The sequence below is a fragment of the Callithrix jacchus genome, chromosome 7, assembly GCF_049354715.1.
Source record: "Callithrix jacchus isolate 240 chromosome 7, calJac240_pri, whole genome shotgun sequence".
NCBI lineage: Eukaryota > Metazoa > Chordata > Mammalia > Primates > Cebidae > Callithrix > Callithrix jacchus.
The window spans coordinates 127,640,155-127,667,888 of NC_133508.1; the positions used below are offsets into that span (position 1 = coordinate 127,640,155).

At 41.1% G+C, this 27,734-nt stretch overlaps 1 pseudogene; it reads right to left on the bottom strand.

Annotated features, from left to right (window-relative positions):
- Positions 1-1,130: 1,130 nt before the first annotated feature.
- On the bottom strand, positions 1,131-27,734 carry LOC100408056 (E3 ubiquitin-protein ligase NEDD4-like; annotated as a pseudogene).

Below are 27,734 nucleotides of genomic sequence, written 5' to 3' on the forward strand. Positions count from 1 at the left end.
TCTGCTGTGGTCTCCGCCACGCCCTCGGGCAGAGTCTCTTTGTTGTAGCGGGTTGCCTTGGCAACGGCTGGCTGCGTCAGCAGTGGGCGTGTATCTCCGTTGGGGCGGGTTGCCTCGGTGATGGTGGACGCCCCTTCCCTACAGAGCTTCTCGGACCGTCTGCGTGGGGATTGTTTGAAATCACGGTTTTGTTCGTCCCACTGGGCTACCCCAAACGCTCTGTCCCTGCAATCCCCTGGGCTGGCCCACTGTCCAAGTCTTGTTCAGTCTCAAGTCCAGCCCTCTCAAGTCTCAGGTTGCCGGTTCAACAGGGCACCCAAACAAGCGCCCCCTGTGCGGAGCGCTGGGTGAGGCCGGCCGCCGCCACCCCGGCTGCCGGCTTCACCAGGCAGAGGTACTGCCTGGCGTCCCGCGTCTCCTTTATACTTGGGAGTTTCCCCATTCTGTGGGCAACAACGATCAATCTGGAAATGCAGCTTCGACTCACCTCTCCGCGGATTCAACGAGAGCTCCAATCCTCGGTTGTTCTCACAGGGCCATCTTGAGTCCTCTGCATGATTTTATCTAATTGTCACAACCCTGTGAGGTAAGTAATACTGTTATCTCCATTGTAAAGCCCGTCTTAGTCTGGGCTTCTGTAACAAAAATACCAGAAATTGGGTGGTTTATAAACAACAGAAACGTATATTTCAGAATTCTGGAGGCTGGGAAGTTCAAGAGCAAGGTGATGGTAGATTCAGTTTCTGGGGTGGGTCCACTTTCTAGTTCAAAGAGGACACCTTTTTACTATGTCGTCACAGAGTGGATGGTGAAGGCAGCTCTCTAGGGTCTCTACTATAAATATACTAATTTATATTTATTGGAAAATTTTTTTCCCAAGTACATGAGACATCTTTAATCACAATGAAATCTGAAAATCAGTCTAGATCATTTAAAAAAGTAAACATGAGTTGTAATACCATGTAATCACTGTAGAGTGATTAATTCCATTCATTGTCCTTAGAAAGGATGAAAAATATTTATTAAGGGCTTTGCCTGCAGAGGCACAATATAAATAGCATAAGTCCTCCTGAAATGTAATTAGTGTACACATCAACCAGTTGGTAATTTGTGGTGAGAAATGCAGGAACTTAAGCTGGGACCGGTTCCCGCATCCGAACTTGGAGGAGTGCTTGGCGAAGGCTGGGCTCCAGGGGCCATGCCTGTAGCTGCTCTCTGCCACCGCCTCTGCAAAAGTCTGTTGGGAAAATGCAAAAGTGCAAGCAGAACTTTGCACACCCTCTACCTCGGGGTGCTTGAAGAACAACCACTCCTGAGGTAGAGAGTGCTTAATCTACCCCTTCAAATCCTTGAGAATTTTCCATGGCCATGAGAAGTTTCTCTCGTAAGTCTTCAAAGGTTTCATATGGAGGTAAGTCAAGGTGATTAAAGCATGTGTGAGCTCTGGGCAGTTTCTCAGGACTGCCCCATTGCCCTATTGTAAACAGCTGAGGACCATTGGAACCATAAAGTTCAGCAAATCCATTCATAGGTACTCACAATATCCCCGTGACAAACTGCAGTAACTGGATCCACTTTTCAGCGTCCATGAGCAGCGGAGCCTTCCAGAACCACTGAATGACAGGGTGGTTCGGGCAGTAGCCATTCTTGTACATAGAATGCTGTCTTCAGTCATTCACGTCACCGAGGCAGCACATCAGCAACTCCAGCTCATTTTCATCAAAAATTTTAATCAAATCAATAGGAAACAGTTCTGTGAATCCCTCCAAGAAGGTGTTCATCTGCTTCTGGACACTGTTCACAAATCTCCACTGGATGACTAAGTCGATATATTCCCTTTTGTTTTCATTTGTGACCATTATTTCTGACCCATTGGGCTTCAAATCTGCTTGATATGTCTGTCCAAAGTTTTCTTCATCTATACAGAACATGAGGTCCAGCTCAGTCGGATCATTCTCCAGGGTCCATTTCAAAGAGTTGAATTATTCATTATTCACAGATTCCATATCATTCAGGGTTATCTGCGTTCCCAACATCACCTTGTAAAATGGTCTAATGAAGAAACCATCTAAGAGTTTCCCGTGAAATACCGCCAGCCCAGCAACTCTTCCAGTGAAAGTGAAGGAGGACAAATGGTCTTCATTAAAAAGGCCTGAATTAGGATTGATCTGAGGGGTGTCGTTGTCCATTGCAGAGTACTCAAGGAGGCCGTAGTAGGGGTTGAACATCTCTTTAGACAGTAAGAAGAACCATTCTCTAGCCACACCCCCATAGTCAAGACCTTTCTCTGATTCAAACTCAATCCATAGTCTAGCTTTTAGGACATCTGGTATTTTCACCGACATAATTCTCTGATAGGACTCTGCAAATATGTTGTTTCTGTGAAGTTTCATTTCAAACCTATTGGGAATATCAGCAGGTTTCTTTAATTTCTTCCTGAAGTAGTCATATTTCTGCTTAAATTCTCTGGAGTAAGGAACAGCCAGACCAGTAATAGCTGGGTTCTGTAGTCTCGGGTCTTCTCACTGAGTAATTTTGCTATTATGATCAATATAAAATGTTCAGCCATCCAAGTGAATTCTTTCTTCCCAGCCAGGAGGAAGGGGGTCAAGGTCGTTGGGGTTTAAAGATGTCTTTGACCGCATATATACCAGAAATTTCAAATGCGGGTCTTCTGGATCTTCCCAGGTTGTAGTCTTTGTGTTATGATCAATGAAGAAGGGCCAGCTGTTTGGCGCTATCCAATTTCCCAGCCGGGTGGCAAGAAGGTCTGTGTGACTTTGTGTTGTGGTTTGGGGGAGCTGTAAGGTGATGGCTGTGGGGACTGTGGGTTGGAACGGGTGTCTTTCACAGCCCGACGTAAGGGTGAGTCCTTGGCACCCTCCAGCGGGGCAGATAAATTTACTATTGGCAAGCTGAGGCTATGAGGCCAGTGAGCTGAGGCTTGATTAGATGGTTGTTACTGTTTGTGGCTGATCTGGATGCATCATCTTCGGCAAGCTGCATGATAGGTCGAGTCCAAGTTGTGGTTTGATTGTTATGCTTGACATAGTATGTGCGCCCCTTAGCATCTTTTCTTTCTTGCCAGCCTGAAGGCAGACCTGGCGTGGTATGTACATAGGCCACTGATGGCGGTGGTAGATGGGCCTGTTCTGCAACAGTGTTGGTGACACTGCATGACCTCAGTCTTGAGGAGGGTTCTCTTTGAATCAACTCCCAAAGGCCCCACCTCTAATAATGTCACGTTGGTGGTTAGGATTTCAACATATGACTTTTGGGGGCCGTAAACATTCAGTTTATTGCACTGACTAGTGTGTAGTAGAGTCTGCTCTAGAGTTGAATCTGGGTTCGAATACAATGTTCATGATCTGATTGAAGCACCCAGCTTTACCAGCCTAAATGTTTGATTATGCTTCGGTTACCTCATATATCCCTCAAGTCATATATTAATTTGCCTGCTCTTACTTTATTAGTAGTAGGATTGACAGGCATTAGAGTATGCTACTTAAGAGCATGGACTCCAGTGCTAGAAGGGCTGGGTTCAAATCCTAGGTCTACCATGTATATTTTAACTCTGCAACAGAGAGTTGTTAGACATCTTTGTGCTTCCTCTTTCACATCTGTAAAAATGGGCGAAATAACAGCAAATGCTTGGATTCTTTGGAAGGATTAAATTAGTTAATACCAACAGAGAGTTTAGAACAACACCTTGTAATTGCAGGATGACCTAGTAAGGAACTAATGGCAGCATCTTAGTCTTTGAAAAATGTGCTCATTTACATTGTCTTATTATTCCCGGATGCATCACTGTCATACTGCAAGTCTGCATGCTCTTAAAGAGAGGATGAGAAATCTGGGCAGGAGCCAAGAGCCACTGGGGAATGTGTATTAAAAACAAGCATAGATTCCTTAAAAAGAGTATGGAAGGTGGCCCTGTGAAAGTTTAAACTTTTGTCACCTCAGCCCCCTCCATTCTTTTTTTAGTGTGCCAGGAGCTCATCAGTCATAGAAGGCCATTGTGCAGTGTCCTTTGCTGGGAATACAGAACATGTATATTGCATTCCCTCCTGTGGCCGACCTATTCCCATGCTTGTTATCTGCCTCCAGCCTCCCATTAACAGAATCCCTGGGGGAAGAGCAGTTCCCTTACATTAGGTAGTAATGCTCTTGTTAATGATAAATTGATGAAGAGCGACTTTTTTACATTAGGTGAATGGTCCTTTGATAATGGGATTGGAATCAGACCAGGAGTTTTATCCTATTAAGCTGAGAGAGAGAGAACTGTCTAAAATATTCTTTTTTTCTTGTCTGTTACTAGAAAGCAATACACTCAAAGCATTTTTGCTTTCCATTTTAATAGAACAACTCAAACTGTGTGTATGTGACAGGTAGCTTTATTCCTTTTTTCATTTACACTGTCTTTTGATGGATGAGGAGCCTCAAAACGGATCTGAAGGCTTCAGCATAAGCCATGGTTCATTGATGGTCTTACCAATATTCACCTCATGCCCCCAGCTCTCCTCCAGTTGGGTTGAGTGGTGAGACTTGCGTTTAGCTGGATTCTGGGTCTTTTCTTCTATACTGAGGAGTAAAGTTACCCTCTTTATGGAGGTCTTGTGATTTGGTTCATTTTCAGATATCTGTGGTCACTGTGGCCTGACCCTGGAAGCTCTTTGGTGTCCAACACTCTGAACTATTTGGCCTTCAAGTCACCTTTTAGGATGGAAAGGAGTAAGATGAGCATGTGTGACTGAGAGAGGAAGCTCTGTTTTTCAAGAAATTGACCACATGGTGATGGGCACTTTGTTATGGTTACCTAAACAAAGGTAGCTTGGGGCCCAGCAGGTCCTAGTTACATCCTCTCTTTCACTTTGGTTCATGAGACATCTGAGAAAGAGTCCCCTGTTCTAGATTAAAAGTCCCTTGTAATTTCCCTCAAGGATTTTTAAGAAAGAAGAGCTTTTGGGAAATTCTTCAGATTTCTTTCTAAACTACACACATTGGAAACGAATCAAAGTCATGTTGACTTGTTATTTAGACCCAGGACCCGTATCAATAGGCATAATCTCCCTTTGGGACAAATTATTGAAGGCAGGTACTTTGGATGTAATTAGTATAGCATACACTTTTGAAAAAAAATAGTGTTTGCATTCTGTTTTGATTGAATAGTTGTAGGTTCATAGTAAGTTGCTTATTTGCATTATTGAGACTTACTTAGTTTTCTTCCCCCCAAAATGTTTAGGGGAGAGTAAGTTCTGGGTAGGGATATGTTTTCAAAAAAGAAAACAATAATTTTTGAGCATCTACTATATGTTGGACATTGTGCTAGGTGTTTTAAAGAAATTATTTTCTTAGGACAACCCTGTGAGGTAAATTTTTAAATCAGATTTTTACTCATATAACCAACAACAACAACAAAAAATCCCTAGACTTATGATCCCATGGCTAATACATTTGTTGAGCTGGGAGTCTAGCCGGTCTGACTCTCTGGAGTTTACTATGAAGTGCAGTAATGATGAATTGGACGCATGGGCTCAGGAAGCTGTGGACCACTGGACAGGGTACCACTCTACCAAGGAGGAGCAGCAGAACTTACTTAATCAAGTTTCCAAATTGCACCCTTTGTATGAGATGCCTCCAGCACAAGGCAGCTAGGGATCTTATTTCAGCAGAATTAAACTCCTTAATGGACTTTCTGTCAATACCCTGAGAATATTTCTGGTCTAAGAAATCTTTTTCTTCTTCTTCTTCAGGAAGATCTGTTCACCACAACAAAAACCACAAGCAAAATTCATTTCTCATCTTGTGAAGAAAAAGAAAGAAAAGCAATTAATTAGACTTTATTTTTTCTGCACATGAAGCACACCTGAAAAAATCTTTCCTTAACTCTGTCTTTACATGAATTTATAATTTTGCATAAAATGATTGTACTAGAAACAAGCCAGTAAAAGCAACACTGGTAAATGTTGATACATGGATAAGTGGACATGCAATTCTGCTTGTCAAAATTCTCACACTAGAGAGTTGATTACAGGTTTGAAAGTGGAGCCTTCCCCATTCTTCTTTTAATACATGGAGCTTGAATATTAACACTTCAGGTGAAATGTAAGTTTCAGACTTGCAAATTTTTATCATGCAATCAAAAGGAATAGAAAATGGTAAGAGCAGAGGGAGAAGTGGGAGGGAAAATAAGAGGACCTCTTAATGTCAGTAGGATGGAAATCAACAGGATAACGAGGATTGCTAGAGTAAATAATTTCCATTTTATCCCCAATAAGAATATTCCCTCCATCACCTTTCAAATTCCCTGCTCGCCTCCTGTGCATCCAAAACAAATGATTATCTACTCTTCATTCCTGAAATGAGCCCTGAAGTAGGTGTAGTTGTGGAATTCTGAAGTGCTTCTCTCTGGGGCCCTCCATCTTAAGCTGGTAGACCATGGGCATTAACATGTATGTTGGTTTTATGCATGTTTTGAAAAGCCCTATTTGTTTTTATCATTTGAATTTGTGAGCATAGTAACACCTTCCAAAGTACATTAGATATTCTCATCTTGGGAATTCATAGACAATTCTGGAATTTCAGTAGAGAAAAATAAGAGATTCTGTATAATGTGTCCGTCCAGTTAAAGCTAGCAGAAACACAAAATGAAATGGATAGGCTGTATATATGCCTCCATCTTAAAATGACATTTTATTTTTCCTGTCTCATGTCACTAGTACAGATTGGGAAACTTTCTCTGGCCCCCATGGCAGAAATGATCTTATAGAATATCTTAAAACTACACTGCAAGTATCTGGCATGGGTTTAGCCCTTCTTTATGTGAAAGACTCTGAACAGCTGCACCAAGTTAGCCAAATGAATAGACACAAAAACACCCTTTATTGCTATTGGTCTTCAGTGGCTGGAGGGGAACATTAGGATGGCTATGTAGATCCATCTAGCATGGTACTCATCACTTAATCTGCTTTGGTGTGAAAACCAAGCCACTTAACCAAGTAATAGGAAATTTTTTTTTTTCTGGTCTGTCCTCTTAGGTTTTTTTTCTTTTTCAACCTTTGTTTTAGGTTCAGGGGCTACAGGTGGAGGTTTGTCATATGGGTAAATTGCATGTTGCTAGGGTTCGATATACAAATGATACGAGTAGAGAACATTGTGTCTAGTGGTAGTTTTTCAACTCTCCTCTGCCTCCCACCCTCCACCCTCAAGCCTAGTGTCTGTTTTTCCCCTCTTTGTGTCCATGTGTACTCAATGTTTAGCTCCCACTTTTACAAAAGAGAACATGTAGTATTTGGTTTTCTGTTCCTGCATGAGTTCACTTAGGATAATGGCCTCCTACCGCATCCATGTTGCTGCAAAGGACATGATTTCGTTCTTTTTTATGGCTGCATATTATTTCATGGTACATGTGTACCACATTTTCCTTATCCATTCCACTGTGGATGGGCATCTAGGTTGATTCCATGTGTTTGCTCTTGTGAATAGCACTGAGATGAACATCAGTCCATGTGGTTTTTTTTTGGTCGAATGATTTCTATTCCACTAGGAATATCCCAGAAATGGGATTGCTGGGTCAAATGGTAGTTTTGTTTTAAGTTCTTTGAGAATTCTCCAAACTGCTTTCCACTGTGGCAGAACTAATTTTCATCCCCACCAGCAGTATGTAAGTGTTCCCATCTCTCTGCAACCTCACCAACATCTGTTATCTTCTGACTTTAATAATAGAATAGGCATATCTTTTCTCTTTCTCTTTTAGGTATGTTTAAAGCACCTCAGAATAAGGTAAAATCAGCATGTGAAACCAATCATTTCTGGGATGGGGCTTCAAAGCAAGGTTCTGGCACTCAGGCCTTAGTAAAGTGTGAAATGTCTCTTCTTCTCTGCCTCCCCACCCCCTTCTGTGTTGGATTTAGAAACTTACATCGATGCATATTACCAACATTGGTTATCACCTGAAAACAAGAAAAAGAAAGGTTCATCAATCCTCAGTGATTTTAATGGGAAGTGTCTTGCATTCATATACTTTAGTGGCAGAATCGAATAGGATATGAACTTAATGTTCTTGATAGAAAACTATATTGAAAAGGGAATGTAGTTATGTCAATGTTGCCCTGAAGAATAATGATGAATTATACAACATAAAAACATTATTGTCTAAAATGCTTTTAAAGAGAAAACTACATACAGTCTCAAGCTTGATTTAACTATCTGTTTATTCTCCCCATCTTATTCTGCAAAGCACTTTAAATGACTAATTATTATTTACATGTTAGGACTTTTCAGTTCTTTTCTTATTTTTGACCTTGTTGAGAACACACCTGATTCTTTTTATGCCTTCACTGGAGTCTGACTCCTTGAGTTCAAAGATTGTGTTATTTGCAGTTGCATTTTCAGTATGTAGAACTCTGCCTAGTACATGATTAATGAATATTTTCTAATACATTGACCAAGTCATAAGTTATAATCTTTCATGGAGACAAAGTCAGTCCTTTATAATATAATATTTATACTAATAACTAGGGAGAAGATTAGTTTGAATTAGTTGACAGTGAACTTAGGGATGCCTGGTAAACTGTGTGAGGTTCTGTTTGTGTGTTTCAGCTAACTGGAATGGGTAAGAAAGTGTTTTCAGGTTGGCAAGCTGTGGGACCCGCTTTAATCAATAGATTTAGTCACTTAATAAATCTAATTTGAAATTAATTTTTCTACTTCACCCTACTAAAATATTTATTTCACCTCTTAGGCTGATATGACCCTCCACTCAAACTTTTTTTATTATATGGTCCTTTCCAGACTCTTCTTACAGTAAGTTAGTGTAAGCCAGACTGGTGGGGTCTGGATAACTAGCTGGTGGCTAAAGTGACATCCCTTATTGTAATATGCTAAGCTTTATTTCATAAGAGTAGCAATTTAAAATAGATTTTTATTTTGAAATATATTAATTTTGGTAAGATCTTGGGTAGAATGTACTCCAACTTTAAATACATCCGTGATAACAATGAATATTTGCCAAAGTGAATATAAAGCTTTTTGATGAATAAAACCCTACACATTTATAAGCTCCCATTGATAGATTGCAATCTTAGTGTGTAAGTTTACAGAGACACACTTTCCTTCAGTAGCTGTGTTTTCCTCACACTGTGGCCCCCATTTTTCCTACTTTCAAAAGGTAAATATGCAGGAGACAAACTCTTAGGATTAAAACCTCCTAACTCTTTCCAAATTAAACCTGAAATCCCATATCTGAAGGCCAGAACTCCTAAGGAGAGGTTGTTTCAGCCTGGGGGAGGAGTGTGACTGTAATTGCAGCCTGCCTCCTCTCTTTTAAGTCATAAAGCAGGAGGATGTCAACTCTACCACAAATGTATTTCTACAATTGAATATATACATGATAGAGTTCTTACCTTTCATAAGTTTCTCTCTGACAGGTAGGCTCAGAAAACATCTCTTCCTAAAACTGAAATGTTGATATAAATATCTGAAGAAAAATTCTAATCATAGTATACATTGAACAGGCTTACTGATCTTGTATACCTGGAAAAAGATTTTCAAACAGACTTTGTCAGCTCAGCCTTGGCATTCCTTGTCAAACAAAAGCATGCCTAAAGACACATTTCAAAAGCAGACAATGCAGCACTTGCTAACCTGTAGAAAATCGAAAAGGAACACAGAGGCCAAGAACAAACGGAATAGGGAACCAATGAGAAAATGGAGCACAGTTCTGAGAAACTGTTTCAGAGAACCAAAAATGTTTTTAAAAGACCGCATCAATAATTAAGCCTCAGCAAGTCAAATTCCATTTTTTATTTGCTTCAATTGTCTTAAGATTAGTAATGAAGAAATGAAATTATTGATTCAGCCTCAGTAAAAAGGAGCTAATTCTTATAATCCAGAGGGTAGGGTGGAAAAAAAAGAAGGGGCAGAGGGAAAGAAATCTTGTTTGCAGGGAATGCTCGCACAAGTTGTTATCTTTAGTTATGTCAAAATGCAGACATTTTAGTTAACTGTAGATTTGGGTCAGGTGGCCCTTAGCAAAATTAAAAGTTTCTCTCTTGCTCTCTCTTTTTTTTTTTTTTTTTTTTTTTCAAAAGTGAGACTATTTTCCTACTCACATTTATGTCACTCATGTGACTTAACTTGGGTTGACTATTTGGTGATTTGATAATGTACAAAATAGGGTGAAACAAGCCTGTTTACTGATATCCAAATAAAATCACATGGTTTTCTATGGCTTTAATATTTTGTTTCTTTTTGCAGAGTGTAACTTGTAGTATAATTGAGCCTGGATACATCCAACAGAGGTGGGTTCTTTTTATACCTAAATAAAATTTTTATTTCTCATAGGGAGCATAAATGTGTGTCACACACACAGCTCATGTTAAGGCAGGGACAGGTGGCAGGTTTGAAAATGAGAGAACACTGTTGAGGATTCTGTGGAGAGGTGGGTGCAGATGTGGGCACAGGCATGTGAGGCTGGTTTTCATGAAAGAGAAGTGGGAGTTTCACTTTGGCAGACTTTGAGCACTGGCACCTTTTAGTTCCATCTGAGGTCAAAAAGACCTGGATCCACAAACTGGAGTAGAATGACGATTAGCAGGGCCTGCACTTGATAGCAAATTGTGATGCCGATGTGAATATCCTGCCTTTCTATAGTAGTGCTTTAACAGAAATACTAGTTTTCCTCTGTGAAAAATGACTGGTATTGAATGATACTTATGAGATTTTTGTATAATTTCAGATTAAATTTTTTAGTTCTTTGTTGCTAAAGGGAAAAAGAATAAGTAGTCCAAACACTGTTTATTTAGCATGATTATTTGAGAAAAATGAGACATGTATTTGATATATCAATTGCAGAGGTTTGATCATTTCATTCCCTCCTAATATTTGCAGAGCTACCTCTTCTTAGGTATGTGACATAACAAGTTATTTAACCTCTTTGTGCCTCAGTTTTATGTGCAAAATAGCATAACAATGGTACCTATGTATTTGTATTTTTGTGAGGATTCCATGTATACATAGTTAATAGGTATAAAATGCTTAGATCACGGCCTGCACGTGGTAGGTACATAAATACATGTTGTCATTATAGTGGTACTTGTGACATCTGTACAGATATAAAGCTATCACTTATTTTTTTAAACCTTTATTCAGGCGTAATTTGTGTATCATTAATGTATCTATTTTAAGTATCCAATTCAAAGATGTTTTGCAAATTGACAGGGTTGTACAATGGTACCCACAATCCACTTTGTTTCTCCGTTCACCAGTCAACGGACACTTGGACTGTTTCTTCTCTTGAGCTATTAAGACTAATGCTGCTATGAACATTCACATACAAGTCTTTGTGTACACACCCATTTTCAGTTTTTGTTGTTGTTGTTGTTGACATGGGGTCTTACTCTGTTGCCCAGGTTGGAGTGCAGTGGCACCATCTCGGCTCGCTGTAACCTCCACCTCCCGGGTTCAAGTGATTCTCTCCTGCCTCAGCCTCCTGAGTAGCTGGGATTACAGGCACACACAACCATGCCTGGCTAATTTTTGTATTTTTAGTAGAGATGGGGTTTCACCATATTGGCCAGGCTGATCTCAAACTTCTGACCTCATGATCCGCTTGACTCAGCCTCCCAAAGTGCTGGGATTACAGGCATGAGCCACTGTGCCTGACCCATTTTCACTTGTGTGTGTGTGTGTAGATTACATTTTAATTTCTTTTAGGGAGATGCTTAGGGTTGAATGGCTGAGTCATATGATAAATTTATGTTAAACTTTTAGAAAATGACCAAACTCTTTTCCAAAGTGGTTGCATCACTTGACATTTTCAGTAGCAGACTTTTGAGAATTCTGGTTTCTCTATATCCATGCCAACACTTTATACTGTCTTTTTCTATTATAATTTTTCTAGTGAGAGTGCAGTGATATGACATTGATGTTCTAATTTTCGTTTCCCTAATGACAAATGATATTGAACATTTTTTCATGTGCTTATTGGCCATTCGTATATCTTCTTCGGTGAAATGTCTATTCAAATCCTTCGCCCATTTTAAAATTCGGTCTTTTATCTTTTTATTATCAAATCATAAGAGCTTTTTACCTATTCTGGATATGAGTTCTATAAAGAAATATTATTTGCAGCTGGGCATGGTGGCTCACACCTGTAATCCCAGCACTTTGGAGGCCAAGGCAAATGGATTTCCTGAGGTCAGGAGTTCAGGACCATCCTGGCCAACATGGTGAAAGCATCTCTACTGAAAAATATAAAAAGTAGTGGGGCATGGTGGTGGGTGCCTGTGATCCCAGCTACTCAGGAGGCTGAAACAGGAAAATTGCTTGAACCCTGGATGCAGAGGTTACAGTGAACTGAGATCACGCCATTGCACTCCAGCCTACTGGGTGACAAGAAGGAAACTCCATCTCAAAAAAATAAAAAAAGGAAAAGAAATATAATTTGCAACTATTTTCTTCCAATCTGTGGTTTGTGTTTTCATTTTCTTACTGGTGTCTTTTGAAGCCCTAAAGCATTCAATTTTTATGAGGTCCAGTGTATCAATTTATTTTATGGATTATTCTTTTGATATCATATTTAAAAACTCTTGACCAACCTGCTTAGTCATGAAGATTTTCTCCTATGTATCCTTTAAAAAGTTTTGCAGTATAGTTTAAGCCTATGATCATTTATTATTTTATAGAGCAAATATTTGACTGCTCTGACGATGCAGGTAAAAATATTTGGTTCTTGTCTGAAAGTTTGTATTCTGGTGGGAAGATAGATTCTTACCCAAATGATCACAGCACACTGTTGCTATGCAAGAAGTAGGTAAACTATGTAGAGGAGCACAGGAGCAGAGAGATCCAAGTTCATTTGTGGAAGTCAAGGCCCATTTTCAGATAGGTATTGGGTGTCACTTAGGAAATTCAGGAGGAGGAATAATATGGTTGGGGTGAATGGGACAGGGAGAGGAGATCAGCATTAGGGACCCTGAATTTGAGGGGCCGGTGGAAGAGCCAGCTGGAGATATCTAGCAGCAATTATTTGCATGGCTCTCTAGTTCAGGAAAGTAGTTTGGTGAGAGAGATTAAGGCATCTTCATGTAATCCTTGTAACTCTGGGCTTGGGTATGTTAGAACATACAGTAAAACTATTTTGTTAGGGCTGGTGGAACATGCCTGAATTCCTCATTAAATGTCCAGAGGCATGCTCTGGAAGCCAATTAGCCTTCAACTGGGTAACTCATCATGTATTAATGCATGAGAGTTTAATTGCTTCTCATCTTGAGCTTCTCTTCTCCTCAGTGGAAACTTTACTCTTTCAGAGGTAGGTAAGTGATTGTTAAGGTGTAACAAACCACAGATTTCCATAGCTAAACATGATAAAAGCATTTCTCATACATGTGACAGTCCAATGCACATGATAGTGACTGGCAGGAGGTTCTTCCTTGTGGGGATTCAGGGAACCAGTTTCTTTGAATTTTTGGCTCCACCATTCTCTAAAGCTTCAAGAGACCTGCAACCAGGTAGCATCTCGCCAGCTGGGAAAAGGCAAGGTAGAGAAGGCATACCCACATTTTAGCCATGTTGGCTCAGAAATGATCTTGGTTACATTCCATTGGTGGCCTCACGTAGATGCAAGAGAGCTGCTTCTCAGGAACAACTCTTATCTAAAGGAAGAGGGGGCACAAATTTTGGAAGGATAGTTAACCTTCTGTAGCACAGAAGCCATACTGATTGATAGAGAATATTTTAACCTACCAGTAGTAGATTAGAAAATGCTTCACGAAGTGTCTATTGATTAACTAACTTTTTGAGCCCCACAACGTATGCAGCATTATTTTAGTAATATAATGATAGAATTAAAGCATGAATAGATTGACCAATCAAAAGCTACTCATTTGGCATCTACTATGACCATAACACTATGTGGAAACATACATTTAAGTTATGGCCCTTCTCTGTGAGGAAACAAAAATGGCTCTTATGAGGTACTTAGCAATCAGTACTACAGAGAACATTTGTCTTTAATAATAAGTAATATTGTAATATTGTTCAAGAATAAAATCTCGGAGGGCGGGGGTTTGTAGGGGAAGCACACCTGAGGGGATGAAGCTCAGATCAAGCTTTGCAGGATGGGATTTGGATGGGGGGAGTAGTGGGAAGGAGCATGCCAAGAGGAGCCATGCAGATGTGTGGGCACAGAGTCAGCGTGACTGCAGGTTTTTGTGGAACACAGGACCTCACGAGAGCAGAGGACAGATGTCGGGCAATCAGCTATCTCAATAAAATTGCTCTTATTTGTTATTGCACCATAAAAAATAGTTTGATAGATTTGCACTAACTTTGTATTCATGGGAAGGGGACCATTTTTGTGTGGAGAGAGGTGAGTGGGCCATAGACCAAGAAAACCAATGGTGTTTTTTAGCCTGAGCTCTAAATTGTAGTTCACAAGGGCATGTGCTTTAAATTGCAGATTTTACTTCTGGATTTTATTGTTTCTCACATTGGCAGCTCTGTGTAACTTGTTCACTCTTTGTACTGGGCTCCAGCGTGAGCAGTGGCAGGGATTTATTTATTCAATGATGGCTAATGGTTCTCCTGAGTCCAGCAGGATAAGACAGCTCATGGAAATTAAGGCTATGTTGGTTGAATGGTGTCATCTTTGGCAATCAAATGGCTGAGTTCAGGCTTGATGTGGCAGGTACTGGGGAGCCATTGAAAGTTTCCAAATTGGTGAACAACTTTTTGAGAGTGTTGGCTTATGAAGATTCATCTTTCATTAATATGTAGGATGGTTGGAGGTGAGGGAGGCTAGTGGGACAGAGTTCCAGCACAGTTTTTAAAATCCTGGGGCATAGGTCTGAGGGCTGGAATAGAGGAAATAGAGGAGAAATACACAGGAAAATGGTAAATGTGAGGGAGGAGTCAACATTCTGTTTACAGGCCTGGGAGATTGACAGTGCACAGAAAGGGAATTAGTGGCCAGCAGAATGTGGGGGTAGGGAGTGAAAAGATAAGGTCAGTGATTACAGCAGAGGTGCAGGTTGACAGCTATGGCTGAGAAAGAATGCTCACTAGCTCTTCAGTCTCTCATCAGGCCAGGGAGCACATTTGTGACTCAATCTGACCACTTGCTTCCCCCAGCAGCAGGCTGCTCAGAGTCTCCTCAGGTGCTCAGCAGTCCTCTAATCTGAGGATCAGGGATTACAAGCCAAGACTGAAGGCTTTTGAGTAGTCTCTAAATTTTATCAACAGCCCCCAAAAGTTCTAGATGCACTTAGCACCTCCATAGAAGCGCTAAATGATTTAACATTTTGGGGACAAATTGGTTCTATTAGTCTCTAGTGCCAAATTCACCAAAAATAGCTCATTAGCTGTGCATTGTGATTTCACTGGGGTGCCCTGCTCTTGGCTGGATTCCAAAGGACACATTTGTATAAAAATGTTCCCATTATGGAGTGTGATACCTATTAATGGAACACCATATGCAGCAGAGCATCTCCCCTCGCCTCCTCTTGTCTTTCAACCTGAAGTTTGTATTCTCCATTCATTTTTGCCAAGTGACCTGCTTTGCAGAGGTTAAACTTTACCTAATGGGCTAAGGCCTGAGATGCTGCAGCAATCAATCTTTCCTCTGGATTTAAGCGTCTTGGTTTTCCCTTTCCCTGTGCCTACTGCCAATCCTGACCCTTTCATTCCATCCTAGCCTGGGGGAAAGAAGGGAGGGGCAAGGTTGAGAGTGGGCTCCAAGCCCAGACCTACAGCTGTGCCTGATTGACCGACTTTTCTGTTGTTAGCCACAAAAAAGGCCACTTTTAATGGCTAAAGCAAGGATGACCAGCTGGTGTAAGAGGCATTGGGTTTTTGCCTAGTTATATTAAAATTCATCAGTTCCAGTCCTTTTTCATCACATGCATGATTTCAGGGGTGGTATTTCCAAAACATATCTTTTACTGAAGTTTTTGGCTATCAAATAATATTTGTAGTTCTCTTTTTTTAATTAAAGTGATGTAGAGCAAAAATAAATGGAAGATGCTTGTTATTTGTCAGGCAAGACCTCCCGAGAGGTTCAATAATAATAGAAAAATCAAGAGATTATACAAAATTCAAGAAAGTCCACCAAATACATATAAACATTTGTCTGCAAAAGTTTCCCGAAATTGTGGACCTAAAACCCATGGTGACTTCAGTATTAAAATTGAGCATGGAATCTTTGGATCTGGGATCCAGATTTTCCTTTTAGTCTGGACCTGGACCTGAAGAACTGAGAATGGCACCATGGGTTGGTATGACGGGGAAAGCTGTAGGTCAGTGCAAAACATTATTAGTACCAGGTGCATTTTTTTCACTTAGTCATTTGAAAGAAATACGTTCCTTTTTAAAGTAATGTATTAATTCAACAAACAGAATGAACACCTACAATGGACAAACACTCTGGGTAATGATGCAGAAATGAGCAACATACGATCTCTGACCCTAAAATGTTCATGTTCATGTGCAACATGTACGCAAATGAGTCCTTTTAAAAACTCAGAAAGTGAAAAGTGATAAAATCAACAAGCAAACAAATAAGGAAACAAAGACAAAGTAGGAAGTAGCATGGAATATGTTGCTAATTGATGACAGGATTGCTTCCTGTTTGAGATATTGAAGAATAAAGGCTTTGTGCCTTTTAATATACATTGCATTGTTTATTTTCTGGAGACATTTGAGCTGGGTTTGGAAGGCCAGAGAGGTAAGTTTTAGTTTGCTCATTTTAAAAAAAAATTTTTTTTATTTTTGATACAGGGTCTCACTCTATGATCCAAGCTGGAGTGCAGTGGCACAATCTTAGCTCATTTCAACCTCTGTGTCCTGGGCTCAGATGATCCTCCCATCTCAGCCTCCCAAGTAGCTGGGACTACAGGCGTGTACCACCATGCCCAGCTAATTTTTCTATTTTTAAAAGAGATAGGATTTCTCCATGTTGGACAGGCTTGTCTCAAACTCCTGGGATCAAGCTATCTGCCCATCTCAGCTTCCCAAAGTGTGAGCCACCACACCTGGCCTTAGTTTGTTCATTTTAATTTTCAAAAATGCCAAAGTCTTGGTCTTCAACACAAGTAGTTTTAATTCCATCTGTGAAAAGCCTCAATTGGAATTAAATCCATTTCTTTTTAAAGGCATGAAATCATGAGAAGGTTAAATTCTGTTTCCCTTGGGTATATACCTCTGACTAATCAATTGTCTTGTGACTAACATGGGAGATCTTTTAAAAACATAACATAGAATGATGTTAAACTCTACTGACAGATCAAAGAGACCTGGATGCAAATTTCTATGTTGAGCTTCCTAATCATGTGTCCATAATTTTAAATGAGTGATTCTCCACTGAGGCTATATGGGACAGACTGCAAATTCTGTACTAGACACAAATTCTGAAGTTGATGTTGACAAACAGCCTGGCTGAAGACCATTGCTTTATATCTATAGTTGGAACACATAAAATCACCCAGTTCAAAAAAAAAAAGGAAAATCCATAGAATCTACATTAATTGCTGTTTTTATTCTAGACATTATCAGTTAGAAAAGAGAAAATTTTCCTCCTTACTATGTTTCTGCAGCCCAAAGAGCAATGTAGCACAAATCTTAGGAGCGTTGGAAAGAATCACAGCCACAAGTAAGGTTATACCACATTCTGTCTTTAGAAATTAAAATGACCTCTTCTCTCCAGTAACCCTAACGAAGGCATGTTAGAGTCAAACAAGTAGGAAGTTCTTTAGGCTTCCTGGGAAGGCTGTGTGGATGAAGTTTCACTGTGGTGCTCAGGGTGAGAGGGTGCAGTTTCATGTACAGGTTTAGAGACATGCACTTTCATGTACATTGTGCTAATTATTCTCTGCTCACCCTTCCTTGCCTTCCCTGTGAGAGTCATTCTCTGGTCTTTCCTTCTCTGCAGTGGGCTCCAAGTGCCTGACCCCTTGGCTCTAACACCTGCCTGTCCCTGCCTGGTACAGTCTGCATCTTCCCAGACCATAGCTCCTGCCAGCTGGCCCCTTATCTGAGGCTGCAGCTCTCACCAAGTTCTGCCATGGAACATTGTTTCCTTCCCTGGCTCCTTCAGGCCCATGGTGGCAACGGCTTCCTACTGTTGCTAGCCCTGGATGCCTCTGTACTCCTATTCCTCGTTGGATCCTGAGCCTGAACCTGATTTATAAATAGGCCTTCCTTGCCATCCTTTTCCATCCCATTCCTTCAGAGTCCCATCTGAGTGACCCTTCTGCCACTCAGAACTGTCAATACACCAATCACATTCCAAACTGCTCCCCAGATGTTTCTATAGGGGAGCCCAGAAAATTTCATCTCTTTGGAGATCAGTCAGAAAAACTTACAATGATCAAGTACCAGGGTGGAAGCATCGGGAAGAAGAGATTGACAAAAGGAGTTCTTGGGGGCAAAATCCTGAAAGAATAAAGCAAAAAGAAATGTAGGAAAGGTTTGTGTTGACTGTTGAGAACATTAAACAAAACAACGATTAGATTTACCTTGAATTCGCAAAAGAGCTTTTTGAAAATAGATACTACAAGCCAAATGATGAAGACTTAAAATCATATCTCATAATATAGCCATGGATCTGAAGGGAATGAAGCTGGCAACAGATCAGAGTGAAAATAAATATAGTAACTACTAACTATGGGCAGGGCATCATCCTTGCTCTGGTCGCCAATGTTTCTGGCATCGACTGGAGCATTTGTATGTCACTGGGAAGGTGGAGAAATGCTGGTGACAGCTCTGCATGTCAGGAAAAGTTTCTGTGTGCTGTCAGACCTTTTTCAGTCTTGGCAGAGTACCAGAAGGCAAAATGTGACTTTGTGTTATGTCTTGTTTCTCAGTTGTATGTGGATACTTTCAAAGATATATACTTTAGGTATATAAACACACATTAGATATAGACACACATTCGATATAGACACTTGGATTCTTCTTCTTGGTATAAGATTATGACAACAGAAATCCGGCAAGTATAAGAGTGTAGCTTATGTTAGGCACTATGTAAACCTTATCTGTTTAATTTCAATATTTGTCGCCATATATATGAACAAGCCACAAAGGTAAGATACTGTCCCTACTCCCAAGCACCTTACTTTAAGATGGAGAACTTCAACTTACCCTGAACTCACCTAAAAACCCTCCAGACTAAGGGAGATGAGAGAGCAAGAACATGTAAGAAAAGTGGAGCAAGGTAGAGGGGCAAGAGACTATACAAATAAGTAAGGCAAAATCTTTTCAAGAAATACAAGTTCTATTGGAGTTCATAGCTAATAGCTTTACTTGATCTTAACCCAAAGGCCAAGAAGTGATAGCACGTAGCTTCCACAAGTGTTACATAGGCCAGATAGCCTTCTAAGCACTATTCATGGGTTCAATTTATGACTCTTTGAGTTAGGGTGTATTACTCTCCCAATTTTACAGGTGAGTAAATAAGGGCACATGGTGTTTAAATAACTTTCCCAGTTTCCTGAAGCTGGAATGTGTAGGGCTGGAATTAGATACTAGGCAGTCTGACATGAGAGTTGGGGAAATAAGTCATATCCAGTAGAATCTAGAAAGACTCTATAGAGGCTGCATTTGAGAAGGGTCTTGGAAGACAGTAAGGATGTTATAATTTGAGATGGTGTCTACGGCAGCTGGACCAGAAGGGATTTTTCTCTCTGGAAATGAAAACGTAAGCAGCTGAAAGTTTTGGCTGTAACCATATCTTGTTAATAGTTCCTTCCTTTCCATTTTTCCCATTGCCACCATTTAATAAAGACACATTACTCAATTCCAAAGTGACCGCAGGAGTCTCTGGAAAACAGAAGGGTGATCTGATAGCATCACTGCACACACCTCTCAGTAGTGGCAACGTATAGCTGGCAATGCAGGTTGAAAACCACAGAATGTAGACCCCAAAATTATATACGTTTAAGGAGATCCCTCCAGTTCTCCAGCCAAGAGCATTTTTGGTGAGTTTGGGGTAAATTGAAGTTCTCTTTCCATATCGATGATTCACAAAAAAAGTGAAGTTACTGAATAAAAGTGAAATTGGGCTTTCAAGTGCCTCTGGCCATTTTTGAGTCATGCCTTCTTTTGGCTCCTTGATGGGTAGGTGTTTTTTCTTCTTGGTGTGATTTCACCTTAAAGCAGAGGTTTCTAAAGCAGGACGTTCTTGGGCAGCAAAATTTTGAAGGAGAACCATGGGAAGCATTTCAGAGCATGCACTGGGAGAGGAGACTTGATCAATTAATCAACCAAAAACATTGGTTGAACACTTACTTTATAGAGCTAGACCTGTGCTAAGCATGTTTACAAGCAACTAGAAGCATTGAGAATATCCTGTTTTGTGGTTAGAATTTGTCTTCCCCCTAAACTGAGCTGTCCCCGAGACAAAAGTAGTTCTATTTTTCAGTTCCAGCCAGGGGCCAATGTTCCTGCATGTCACACACAGTGAAGACCTCTGCCTTGTCTCTTTGCAAGCATGGAGGCTGGCATCTCCACTGTGCTGCGGAGAAAGGCTGGCTTGAGGAGTGACAGGTTTATTCAGAGAGCTCCACTGGGAAGAGATAATGAATGGGAATGAGGGAGGGGTCCTGATATAAAAGCAGAATGCGACTGTCTCCAGTTCGGACACTCAGGATAGTGCTGCACAAACTGTTTTGAAAGCCGTTATGATTCTAGGCACAGTTAGAAGGAGGGTGATTTTCTTTTTTAACATTTCTGTCTATACTGTTTCCTATACCTGAGTCACTCTGTCTTAACAAAAACATTTTTTTAAACACATGAATTCACAAACAGATGCAAAATATTTCCATCTGGACATGAGCCAAGTGAAGGGCACCCTGCCTTGCATTGCAAACTGTTTCAATCAACCTGAGAATCCAGAACCCCCTGCCCACACATTTATGGGCCTGCCTTCTCCCATGTTTTTGCATCTTCATGGCTCTTTAAAGAATGAACACTCCTTAATGACCTTTGGATTCTGAACCAGTGACTCTCTTAGATCCTCTCTTGAAGAGACAGCTGACTTCTCTCCAGTCTTAGAGAGAGCTGAAGGGTGCCAGGCCTTGATCAAACTGGCAGTTCCTGAGATCTCAGCGCCTCCTCCACCTCCGCTGTGACTGGCAAGAGCTGAGTGTGTGGTACTGGTATAGTATGAAGGGAGGAAGAAGTCTTTGTGACAGAGAAGGAAAAAGGGACAGGTGGTCAGATGGAACGAAAAGGCCCCCAGCCAGCTCTTTGAGAGAAGGTAATGCATTTGATGTACTCTAATGGTACCCCTGACCGAGGGGCCATATGGAGCCCTGGATCCTGCATAATTCCATCTCACTCCCCAGTTGAGACCACCTTTTCCTGCCGAAATCATAGCATCAATTGGGTCAAGCAGTTGCTGCTGGTAGTTCCTAGGGCTTTTATTCAGAAGGGGAAAGATTAAAAATATAAAAGGTACCCTGGCATCCAATCCTAGTATAACCTTTGTAAGTAGTTTGGTCAAACTTTAGCATTGTAGAGTCTTCTGGGAATGTGTTATTTCAAATACCTGCATTTTAAAGATAGAGTTAACTCTTTAAGCCATAGGGAGTAAATGGGTAGGACAAAGGGCCAAATCTTGTTGCAGATGCACCTGGAGAATTTTTGCCAGCCTACACAGCTCCCTATGACTCTGTCCCACCCTGATTTACACAGCTAGGCGACCTGGGACCCTAAGACATTTGGGTTGCAACCCCTGCTTAGTCACCAGCACTTGTAAGTAGCTTTTTGATGGGAATATTTCTAATTCTCTGCTTACTGAAGCAATATGCAATGAAAATAATTTCCTGTCCTCATAATTTGCTCTAGTCATAGCTAGCAACTCAGAGTTGGAGAGTGTGAAAAAACAGAGAACTCGGTACTGACCCAAGCAGACATTGGAACTTGTTCTGAAAAGCTTCCTGAAGCCAGGCTGCCCATTAGTTGATTGCCTGATGCTGGCAAAGGCCAGGTGAAGCTAGGGCAGCCACCTGACCTGTATAGCATCTGTGTCACTTGCATGACCCTGCCCTTGGCTGCCTAGTCCAAGAATGTTGGAAGAAATTCTGCCTGGTGGACACAGAACACCAATGCTGTGCAGAGCCCCTACAAATGGATCATCTTTTCCTCCAATCTGTGGCTTACAGGACATTTGGGGTTCCAGTGACTTGCAGACTCTAACCCCTATAATGGGGTTTTCCAATGGTTCAAGTTAAATTGGCACATTCCCACTGTGTGAGCGCTCAGGCTCAGTGCTGCCTTCTTAATGAATCCTTCCCAGATTCCTTCTGGCAGAAGCTCTTGACTTTCCTTAAACACCCCTGGAAACTGTTTGCCTTTTTCTTATGGCATTTTCCCCATGATCCAATATAAATTTGTATCTCGTGCATGTCATCTTCTTGGCTAGATTGTGAGCACCTTAAACAGTGATATTGCTTATTCATTTTGCAGCTCCAGCATACTGCTGGGCACACAGAAGGTTGGGTGAATTTTTTTTTGAGTGAGATATGTATTTCCTGGTAATGGAAATGCAGGTGCTATTTATTTGTGGACCTCCAAGAATGTAGCATAAGACCTTGTACGTGATAGCATGTAAGTCAGAGGCACACACCCCCCCCCATATCCCCCCCACACATAATTGTGGGGGTTACAAAGTCTGAAATTTGTAGGTCAGGCTATAGAAATTTGGGTAAAAGTGATGTTTCAGTCTTGAGTCTGAATTTCTCAGGGCAGAAGGCTGAAAACTTGAGACAGAATTCTTTCTTCTTTGGGAAATCTGTTTTTTCTCTTAAGGTCTTCAACTGATTAGATGAGGCCTATCTACATTATGGAGGATAATCTGCTTTACTCTGATTTAAATATTAGTTACATCTAAAACACACCCCCACAGCAATATCTGTACCAGTGTCAGACCAAACAACTGGGTGCCAAAGTTTAGTCAAGTTGATGCATAAAATTGACCATCGCAGGCAGATATTCAATATGTGTTTGATGGAGTCGTTTATGGCCCACACTAATATGTATACATTACTGTTATACTTTACAGTTGTATAAGTTGTCCTATTTAGGTAGCTCTTTTAAAAGCCGTGGTATAATTAGGAACTATTAAGAAATAGGAAAAGGAGGAAACTTTAGAAAACAGTGGAAGTGAACGACACGGACAACAAAAGTCTCTGGTAGTTTATGATGTGAGTTGTAGCCACTACATATCCTCTCCCCCTCTTTTCGTCTGACTGCTTATCCTTAACATTTTGAAGAATTTTAAATAAATTTAAAGAAAGTTTAAGCTGGTGTTCCATATCTCTTGCCTTTGTGATTTTTTTTTTAAGACGGAGTTTCGCTCTTGTCCAGGTTAGAACTCAATGGCGTGGTCTTGGCTCACTGCAACCTCCGCCTCCCAGGTTCAAGTGATTCTCCTGCCTCAGCCTCCCGAGTAGCTAAGATCACAAGCTCCTACCACCACACCTGGCTAATTTTTGTGTTTTTAGTAGAGATGGGGTTTCACCATGTCGGCCAGGCTGATCTCAAACACCTGACCTGCCTCAGCCTCCCCAAGTGCTGGGATTACAGGGTGAGCCACTGCACCCAGCCTTGTCTTTCAATTTTTTATATTCCATCTCTATAGAAAACAAAACAGTAATTTGGAGAAGGTAGTTGAGAAAGCTCCTGAGAACACAGAGGAAAACGATAGTGATGATTTTCCTTATTTCTGCCTATAATGTGATTTTTCTCCTGGACGATTCCATTTTAGATGCCCTGCTCTCTTTCCCTAGTTTCCTTTGCAGCTCTGCCTCTCTTCATAGTATTCTACCCCATGTATCCCTGCCTTGGTTTCATGAAGGGCTAGCAAATATTTCTAATATTTAAAAAATTTTCCTGTAGAAACATTTTTGAGGTGTGATCTGAATATTCTGGGATATACCTTTTTTTTTGATACAGAGTTGTTTTCTCACAGTCCCCAGTACTTTCCCTTTTCTCATTTTCTAAGCATATGGGGCATCCATCCAGGTGAGGCATTTGCAGCTAGATTGGGACGTTCGTGAGCAGGCCTAACACCCCTCATTGTTCACTTGGGTGAAAACACTTTGGACTGTTAGAGCCACATGGCTGGGGGTGGAGGGCCATCTGATGGGCTCAGCCTCTGGCCTTGTGGAGGACAGGGGTCCATGGCTGTGCTGGCGAGTGAGGAGGAGGCTGCAGCAGTTCCTGTGACATGGTAGATCCTAAAAGGCAATGCACTTCAGTGTGTCTTCTCCCACAACTCTTCCTGACTCCTCCCCTGCCTTTCTGCAAGGGAGACAAGTCTCTTTCTTTTCTGCAGGAGACTATATCCCAGGATGCAAGATTCTGCTACTTAATCCTTGAAACTCCTGTGTTGCTGCCATAGGAATGACGTCAAGGCAGGCGCTGCTGGGCAGTAGGGTTTCTGGATGCTCAGAAGGCTATCCAGTGCCGCTGAAGGGTGGCCACTGACTTTCTTGGTCACCGCACCTTTCTTGATTAGTGCGTGCTGGGGTTGGGAGCAGACACTGGGATCAAAGTCCTTCTCTATCATTTTTAAGGTCCTTCATACTGTTTGGATTCAAAAGATATGTATACATCCTAAGAGTGTGCTTTTAAATCTATCCTCACTCATTTTAGCAGTTAGTGGAACCCCCTCCTTGAACATCGCCTATGATGACCTGTCATGATCGGCTTTCAGGGCTTTTGCCGATTTTTGCCCTTCTGTGAATCTTTTTGATTATTTGGATCAGAATTTGAAGAGCGGATGGGCATTTCAGGCATTGCTCTGTGGCCCCGTCTTGTTCCTGGAGTCCCCCCGATTTGAAAAGAATCAGTGAGAGGAGAACAATACTCTGCTCTTGTTTTTCTTATTTTCCTGTCTAAAAGTTTTCATTAAAATTGTGTCATTTACTAGAAAAACAATGTCCTTTCTCTGTAATCTCCTCTCATTTGCTGTTTTGAATTTGAATTTTTGTCCTTATTTTTAGCTGTGAGCAGCGATCTCTTCCTAGTGATGCCAAGTTGGTGGTAACAGAGTGGCTAACGCACTGATAAGCAGCTGATTTAGAAACAGGTTAAGGATAGAATCATCTCACAAATGCCATGATTTCTCTTTTCCTCAGTATATTGAAGCAGGGACCATTTCACGATTTTCTTCTTATCCTGCTTACCTAGCACAGTACCTGGCACAAAATAGTAGGTCAAGACATGTAGAATAAATACTCCTTCTAGGCATGCTCTTTACAGGTGGCCCTTTTAATTTTTTCTGTCCTGGAGATTTAGTCCATATTATCCCATCCTGGAGTCTCTGTGGCCCTAATTATTCTTTTCATTCAAAGCTTTTCTGGAAGCTGACTTCTATAAAATATGCCCCTTCCATGGGGAAGAGGGATGGAGAGAAAGGAGATAAAGGAGAAGGCACAGAAGGAAAAATGCAGCAAGAAGATAGGAAGCTGTGCATTCCTTTATACAAATGCCTCTCCTCAGTGACAGTTTAAGCTATTGTTATCTTTGAAGAAAATCATCCCTGTTTATAACCATTAATAAGTGATGGCCACAAACTACAGAGCAATGAGAGCACCAGTAAGGTTTGAGGAGCAAGATTGAAAGCCATATCGACAGAAAGTCAACTGCATCATTTTTAAGTGAGCACAGCTCCAAGCAACGGCAGATATTTAACAATTAATAGTGGGTAGATAAAATGCCTCACTGCTCTGCCCGAATATGACCTGGACACTTATAAGCAGAGATGGAAACCATTTGGGGGACTTAGAAATTCTGGTCTTTGACCTACAGGTCTGTAATGTATCAGCCAAACTTTTACATGGCGATGCATTTGTTTGTATAATACAGAGTGAGGTCAGGTGGGACCATCCCTTCCAGCTACTTAAAATGTCAAAGGCCAAATTCTGCACTGTGATGAGCAGTTATCAGAACTCCTGGCCCAGCCTGTCAATAGATTCTTGCCTCTTTCTGTTTTATTTTAAAGCAACATATCATTGTTTACCTGCTGCATACTGTTACTAGATTCCAGCCTCTTTGCTTTTACATCTATAGGTTTGGTCAATTATTGCAATAGCTTTTTGGTCTTGCTAAGAAAAGCCATTTAAATTTTTTCAAGATTTCCACAGACAGGTAGTGATTAGAATATATTGTCAAAGCTCTTCTTTTTTTTTTTTTTTTTTGTCACATAACTCACCTGCCAACTTGTTCTTGTTAATTCAGCTCTTCTAGCTCATGCTTGTTTCTACACTTAGTTGTGGGAGGATGAGGTGACTGAGCCCAAATAGGAGATAGCAGCGGTAGCTGAAGCAAGATGAAAATGAACGATATTTTCAAATCCTAAGCAGGGCGGCAGAGGCTAATAATTACATTAAAAAGGCCCTCTGTAGGTAGGTGCAAATAGGCTAGTCTAAACAAGTGCGGCTGTTTTAATATGGGCTGTTGGAGAGATGTCATTACCTGACGAGACTGCCACCTTTCACCTCTAGCCATTGTGATCCGTTAGGTCTCACTAACCGGGAGCGTGAGGAACTTGTTTGCAGGGGATTTGTTGTCTCACGCTCAGAGGCAGCTGAGAGACTTGCCAAATGACAGGAAGACGCTTACATTCACAAGGTGTGATTGCCTAAGTGTTTGTCTGTGTCTAATTAGTTTGCCTTTGCTGGTTGGTAGCTCCACAGCCAGGAGGCAGATTGACTCTGCAGGCTGTAAGCAAAGAGGGTTGATTGGTGTTGTTATCATTTGTTTATTTAACCCTCCCTCAAACCGGGAAATCTTCTCTAAAGAAGAGCCTTTTCTGCTGCCTCTTAAAAAGGATTTAAAAATATATATAGAAAGAAAAGAGAAAAAGAAAGGAAGCAGCTCCCAGCAAGGCTGAGGCTGTTACACTGTCCCCTTTATCACGTACTGGTAACAGGCAAGTCCACTGGTCACAGATGCTCTTTGTTCAAGAGAACATGCAGAACATTTTGCTTGCAGACGATGGACCTGATGCGTACATCCTTCAGACTGAAGAGGAGAAGATTAATTTGAGACCAATGCTGCTTCTTCTCTCTTCAATTTTATAAACAACAGAGGAAAGAAAAGCAGTGGTCTGGGCCCCTGCTGCTGCTGCCTTCTAGAGCCACACACACCCTGCAGAAAGATGTGCCGAGAAGTTAATTTAAAGGGGGAATTTGACTTGTCTGGTTGGTTGCCTTCCTGATGAGCATCGGTGGGTCTGCCACAGCAGCTACTGTTGACAGACATTCCTGGGCCCAGGATCTTCTGGGTTTGGGGGTGCCCTTTTAGATCAGACCCCAGGGAAGCTGTGCCCCCTTCCTTACCTCATGTGTACTTGTCCTCAAAGCTGCCTCAAATGTGAGCCAGAGCTCAGGGGGTCATTACTTCAGGTAGATTTTTACAAGTGATCAGATTTCCCAAGGACACGACTTAACATCAGTGCATACCTTCAGATCTTTGACTAGCAAAGATGATACAAGAATTGTTATTTTGTTTCTATGGGTTTGCTTTTTCCAATATGTATGCGCTCCTCATTAAGGCGTTCTGCCTTATTAACCTAACACGGTAACCAGCATTAAGTAGGTCCTGAGTAAACACGTCCTGAATGAATGAGCAGGCTTACATGAATCAACAATAATATTCACTTATATCTTATTTCTGAGCTCAATTTCTTCCAATGTTCTTCGTTACCTGTTAAAGGACTTGGTGGGCAT